At 38.4% G+C, this 7,349-nt stretch overlaps 1 protein-coding gene across 1 annotated transcript in view; it reads right to left on the bottom strand.

Moving 5' to 3' along the window:
• Nucleotides 1–7,349, bottom strand: part of LOC108975438 — a 92,947-nt gene that overhangs the window by 51,144 nt on the left and 34,454 nt on the right. The gene's annotated exons all lie outside the window — the stretch shown is intronic.

The raw sequence follows: 7,349 nt of genomic DNA, 5'->3' as shown, positions 1-7,349 counted from the left end.
CCTAAATATTAGTTAGTATTAAGAATAATAGAAAAAATTCGTTAGGGTAGATTCCTAAGGCTCAAAATAATATTGAGAACTCAACGCTGAATAGCTAAAGACGTCAAAAGGCAACATAATTTTTGCTGAGATATGTGTGGGCGAGTATTTAGCAACGTTGGCCCAATAATTTTAATACTTATAGGCCAATAGACAACATATATAACAAAACATTATTGACTCTTAAGGGGTGCTGAATAGCATTTTAAGTGCGAATATTGGATTTTTTCTGAACTCAAAAGCATTAGTGCGTCTTATGCTACTCAAAATTTAAGTGTAAGTWACTTTCTTAGCTAACAAATAACAATATTTAAGACCAAAGAGACAGAGTAGACATATAAGCATAAGTTATTTTCATTTTGACGGCTAGTAACATCAGTTGGGTTTATATATTATATTTGGGAAATACTACACTGAATAACTTAATTTTAGAAAAAAGTTATTAATAGCTGCTTTTAATTCATTACAAAGCTGTGACTGTGTTTAAACTCTCAAATCATACCGCTGAATAGTAAATAAAGGCGCTGAATGAAATAAATTATAATTTGTTCTCATAACCAAATAATGTGTTTCTTTCAATATAATAAAGGATGATCCATWTCGAGGTTCTCTACTTTTTTTTTATAGGAAAACAACAGAAACTTCTAAATTTGAAGAATGGGAATGTTTATTATCATTCAAAAGGGCATTGTTTGGCAACTAAGTTTTGATGATTATCTCTCTCAAATATTGGCCGCGACTACATCGCAGATGGTCCATCCCTTGAGTCCAATTTTTGATCACATTTCGAGTGGTAAATGGCAAACACGCGTGATATTTAGCCCACGGGAAAAAGTCGAATGGTGTGATATCACATGTTTTTGGTGGCGAATCGACCGGCACAAAACGTTAAATTATCTGCTCACCGAAGAGTTCTTTCAATAAATTCATTGATTGATGCAATGAGTAGGAAGTGGAACCGTCATGTCATAACCAAATGTCTCCGTGGTCATCAGGTTCAAATTCAGGGATCGATCGCCGTTAACGTTTACGTTCTCACCGGCATCATTTTTGAAGAAATATGGAACGATGGAATCATCGAAAACCACAACAAACCGCTGTTTTTTACAACTATGTGTGAAATGGTATCTTTTGAATTTCTTTAGGTGTCTCTTCGTCCGGCAATTTTGTCTTTTTACATACCCATTGAGCTAGAATGGGCCTTATCGCAGAACAAAATTTGACTCGAAAACGTCGGATTTTCCTGGAACTTTTCCAAAGCTCATAGCGAAGTGAGGCYTTTTATTTAAAATCTCGACGTAAAATACGCCAAATYGTTACATACGTCAGTCGAAGTTGCTGCGAACGGCGTCGAATCGACTCTCCACGGTCTTCGTGTACACTATATATTCTTCAATGCGTGCTGGATGTGTTGTATTCGGTTGAATATTATCAGTAATATATGCTCGATTTTAAGATGGGTGATGGTGTTGCGAATAGTACGCTCAGTGTGACGATTATGTTGACCATTGAGCGAAGGGCGCGAAACACATTCTTTGCAGAACGTGAACTTTCATAACGAAGTTGAAGGATTTATAAACGCTGTTCAGGCGTAAGTTAATGCTAAACAACATTAACATAACAGCGTGACACGGCTCACGTGTGATCTGTTAAAAAATGGCTATTGAAAAATATACCTCTAAGTGGATACCCCGTTATRAAAGTCGTGCTTGGCGACTTTAACGCCAGGGTGGGCAAAGACGGTGTCTTTGGCACTACGGTCGGTAAATTCATACGGCCTCCACGAGGAAATATCCCCAAATGGGTTGAGTGTGATCGACTATGCCGGGTCTGAAATATGGTTTTCTGTGGTACTAGATTCCAGCATAAGAAGATTCATCAAGCTACCTGGCTGCGTCCGGATCGAAAAACCACCAACTAGATCGATCATGTTGTGATAGACGGAAGACACGTCTCCAGTATTTCAGATGTGCGTGCGCTCCGCGGTCCTAACATCGACTCGGACCACTATCTTGTTGTAGCCAAGACGCCAACAAATACAAGGAAGGTTCAACGTCGAGTAGCTGCAATCACAACAGACAGCCGAACTATTTTCTACTCGAATTGCACACTCTGAGAGTACTCGTCAACAACTCGGTATAAGGTTGGTATAACCATTGGTTTTCGGAAAATGCAAAAGAACAGCTGGTACGACAAGGAGTGCCGTGTTGCAGCGGAGAGAAAACTCTACGAAAAAATGCGGGGGTTTACAGAAGGTTTTAAGACCGGATCATATTCTTGTAGAATCCCCAAAGGTGATCTAGTTACCGATGCCCAGAGCATACTTAAATTATGGAGGGAACACTTCTCCAGCCTGCTGAATGGCAGTGAACGGACAACGCCAGAAGAGGGCGAACCGGATTCCCCAATCGATGACGATGGAGCAGACGTTCCATTGCCCGACCATTAAGARGTTCRAATAGCAATTACCCGTCTGAGCTTTTCAAACAAGTTCATGCTCACATACGAACATATTAGCATATATGGTACTTGCACTCACACACACGCATGCAACCAACTGAATTGCAACGTTTTCAACCTACGGGAAATATGCATTATAAAACAGAATTTCGGGTGCCTGAGAACACGAGGCCAAAACTTTTCTAATTGTTTCATAACTCGCGTTTGTTTCGTTCCCATACACACACACAAAGCTTCATGCACAGGCTGCTGCCAAAAGTGTAAGTAAATAGGAACACATGCGCRTGCGTAAGCGGTACTCAAGCAAAAGTGCTTTAACGAAGTGCCTGCTCAGTGTTCCAAAAGTCCATAAATACACATATACTTACTTATATATGTACCGCACATGTTGTGCCTACGATGCTTTTTTGTTTGGACTGGTTATATGCAGTTTGGAAATTCTTTTTTTGAGGGTCTGCATTATGTCTTGCAGTCATTTGTGGTTTTAGCAACTACGCTTTGAAATTTCCTGAGATACTTAAGATGAGTCTTCATACCTTGACTTTTGCAATGCCCAGRAATCCAAGTTATGGTTCGAAAAAACCGTCGCATATCTACAAAGCATCTAGAGCTAGCCATAAACTTATTAAGYTGGATTATTAATCGATTCGAGCCAATTCGGTGGGTTTTAGAAAGTTTAGCAACCGAAGTGCTTCAATCTTAGTCTGGCGAAAGCTTGATTGTGGCGAAGAAAGTGTTAAGATGTTTTCAACCTATATCAATATCTAATATGTTCCACTTTGGGCCTGAATATTTTTGCTGTCGGTGAAGTGTTTAGTTCTGACCACTTCCTCGCTGAGCCTGCGCGAGACCGTTTGATCCAGTGACCGTGCACGAAGACAGAAGATCAAATAGTTCTCATCCTGATGAAATTTTGGTAAGGGTGTCTTTTCTTGCTCTTCGGCTTTACAGTTTCCTACAATTCTGCAGACAAATTTAAAAGAGAATTAGCTTGATGCACTCCTTGCGCCTTTTCTCCAGCTCCTTCGCCCCATCCACATATCCCTCAGAGACATGTTTGCGGAGAAGATGCCGCTAGGAGTARTMTCTGCGGGGTAGTGATCTAAATTARCAGGTGTGTWGTCCAGGTCTGRGAAATTTACGGAATGTTCGTCGTTAGGCTCCTTAACTTGACCAAAGGCATGGAATCCTTGAATTCCAGAACTATTTGAACAAAAAGCTTAAAAGTGGTAGTAAATACTTATAACAACATTAACCTGACCTGTTGGACGAAAAATGATTATTTAAGCCATTTCCAATGAGCGAATAAACATGCTGCATCTTTTCCGATTTTTTAAGCGATAACCAAATGAGCTTTCACAAGAAGTAAAGATCGGAGACCAACTGAATTGAACTATAGAGAGCAGAGTTGGGCGAAGAATTCTTTGAAAGCAGGGATTTCAGAAAGCAATTCTATTTCACATTAGCAATGAGTTCCGTTTTGTCTGGAATCATTGCTAAATGAAATATAYCATCCAACCAATCGTAAAAATATTCCTCCAGGGTATTTTTTCAAAAGCAAATATGCTCGAACCGTCCGTGATAAGTTTAAGAACATAAAAATATGCTTTCAATGAAAGGAGTGTAGCAGAGACGCAAGTCCTTTTAAATAGTGCAAGACGGTCTCCAATGATCTTTGTATAGCATATTCAAATGTTCTTCTCACAATCGACTTCAGAGAATTTTGTATTAGGTAGTTATCGATGGAAGAAGATGCTCGGGCAGGCATCTTACATGAAGTAAAGAGCGTCAACTGTATACTTGAAGACAGTATTGAAATCTAATACATAATCAGTTGACGACAAACTTTTACTTGCTGTTTTATGCAATATGCGTCGTTTGGGCTTGTGATGTGCGGCATGTTGCTATTATGCAATGCGGCATGGTCAATTACATTTCCTAATAAATCACTTCAAGCTAATGACATCAGGCTGGTTAAACTCGATTCAAGCCAGACACGATATTTGAAGGCATGAAAAAGGCCTTGCGTTTGTCCATAAAACCACAAGCAAGACGCACAAACACGATGTAGGCGCGACAATATTCAATTTTGCTTGCACTTCGGTCTCCGATTGTGGCGCGTGCGTAACCAGTTTTATTGCAACTCTGTTGATTGTTGCCTGTTGAAAGTTGATTCGGCCTCAGTTAGCTACCGTTGCAGCAGAGTCTTTTGTTTTGACGCGAACTCTTCGGCTCAATTACGTAGCATATTCTTTGGTCACTCTCACTCACTAATGATTGCCGTAGATTGGCGACGATTGAGATTTCGGCTACAATAGACAGAGGCTTCCTTTCTTTGTTCAGCCTCTCTATTGTTATCGTTGTTGCTTTTGCTTAGTTTTAGATGTCCGATGGTGTGTGTGCGTCTATGTGGCAAATGTAGACATCMAACTCTACTGTATGTCTTCAGCTGATCCACGAATTCATAATTATTTGCATTATTGGCAACGTTTTCCAGCGCTTGAAAGTGAAAGTCTTTCGGTGCGAAAAGACGCGCTGAATGCATCKAAATTGTTGGTATGGCACCGAAATTGGTTTTATGGTGAATTTTTATGCATTTATAATGTAATATTTCTAGTAAAATATGCGTTAACGTTAGCCGATTGGCAGTTTCAATGGGAAAGTTGACTTTGGTGCAAATTTATTATTTAAAGTAATAATAACCGATGCTGAATAAAAAATTTTGAGCTGAATTGAAACTCAATAAAGTTAGAAATATAAAATTTGGTTTGCCGGTCAAAAACAATTAARAGTTTGTTGAAAGAAAAATGTTTTCTGTGGAACACAGAAAGAAGGTATTGGTTCGGCAATGAGAAGGATATTATTACACTGTGGAATATGTTTGGGATTATTGTCTGGGGGGTGAGAAATTCCAAGTCAGGGTGATGGTACTAGGTCAGTGTTGTAAAATCCTCAAAGGGTTCAGAAGCGGTTCCACTCACAAGACGTCATTGAAAAATATTTTAATTCTTGGATAGCATTACAAGATAAACAGTTTCATTTTACAAAGAGGTTCTAAGCATGACAAGCATAGTCTACTCAGTGTTTCTAGATCCTATGAAGCGGTCTGCGGTCACAAGCTTTTGCTCCATCCATTTCATCCAAATATACTGTTCAAGATTTAAGTTCTTTAGAATGCAGTCCTGMTCATAATTAGTAAGGACATAAACCAATACCAATCAGCTGATTGCTGAATGCTTAATTTTACCAAAGCCCCTTTACTATTTCTTCTGAACATCCTGGAATTGGAGTACTGTTCTGTATACCTTAAAAGTCATCGCCAAAAAATAAAATCGGTGTTACGATCGACMAATAATCATGACGGCAGAGAGCTCTTGTCGTCGTCGGCTGTTTTGGTAAATGTTCATTGTTTGTGCTGCCCTTATCTTGAAAATGGATATAATCGATGCTTATGGACAGAATTATTATAGCAATCAACCGTTCAGTGACTTCAACTGAACTGTTCTTTCCCCGCTCTTATGGGTGGGGGCATTGAACGAAATACTACTCCAACTCAAGGGAGGAATAAAAAATGAGCATATGCAGACTATATAGTTCTGCATCGAAAAAGAAATGAGTTCGCCAAATCGGGAGCCTCTCTAGGCGAATGTGCGACAGTAACGTGAACGCTAGGAAAGATCAAATACGCAATTTTAAGCCATAGCTCAGAACAATTGGAAATATATAAAAGAATAAAAGYTAGCGAAGCAGATACGACGAAAGGACTAACTAAATAAGTATAGGAAAAGTATATATTGACATAAAGCTGCCTAAACGGAGCACTGAGCTTTTGGAGAACATACGTTAAAAATGGGAATGTCCTAGATCAATTTTTGGCGCAACAGCAAGCTTGAAGGGAGTAAGGAAACGGTTGTACACTTCCTTTCCCAGTGCTCAGCTCTATCACAATCTAGATGTATAGTTGAACTTTTGGAATCTATCAAAAAGCAAACCTTGAATGCCTATCTACAAAAAGGGATGAGTAGTTTTATTGAGGGAATCAAAAGCTAAGAACACCAGAATCTAACGAGAGAACAATATTAAAAGGTCTTACGAATTATTCATCAAAAKGGCGCATCTAGCGCTATTCGAGCCCGAAGAGGCTGTACTCTATTCTATCCACCTATCTACGTTTCCTTCACTCCTAAAAACTTCAATGTACTAAGTTTCAATATCCCAAGTGGTATTTTATTTATAATACTTGTATACATCTCTGATTATCTGAAAAACGAGAGAAAAAAGCTAACTCAGCTCGTCTTAGGGTTATGCATATATCAGCTTGTTAGATCAGGAACCATTTGTAAACTCTGCCACAAAGTTAATTTTTGTAGTTAATCCATTAACCCCATATTCCCTGAACTGCAAACTGACAACAAAATAAAAAGAACTAAGCAAGTTATTTTAATAAGTCTATTCATTAGTCAAATAAAGAGGCCGGCTGTCAAAACAATATTTCAAAATTAATATATTTGCGTCAACTAATAATTTTCAGAAGATTTAGACGCCTATAGAAGAATAAAAATTAGTAAAATAAAAAATCTTTTTGATATTTTGCCAAAATATTGCGATCTATGTGTGCGTATATATTTACTTTCAAATCTGCCATACATCTGCTGGCTAAGCGCTATCATTAAGAATGATTTATAACGGCAATTGTAAGTGGCAATTGTCGACGAGATATGCCGTTGGCATTGGATATAACTGTTTGCAATGGWACATTAATTTTAGGTGCAACATATTTTTGCGAAAATTTTGAAGAAAAGAAAAATAAAAATGTGAAAAAGTATTTAAAAATTATGAGCGAGGGAGAA

Source organism: Bactrocera latifrons, unplaced genomic scaffold, assembly GCF_001853355.1.
Source record: "Bactrocera latifrons isolate USDA-ARS-PBARC rearing strain unplaced genomic scaffold, ASM185335v1 scaffold_65, whole genome shotgun sequence".
Taxonomy (NCBI): Eukaryota; Metazoa; Arthropoda; class Insecta; order Diptera; family Tephritidae; genus Bactrocera; species Bactrocera latifrons.
Note: the sequence above shows the minus strand (reverse complement) of the source record. Positions and strands in the feature narration are given on the sequence as shown.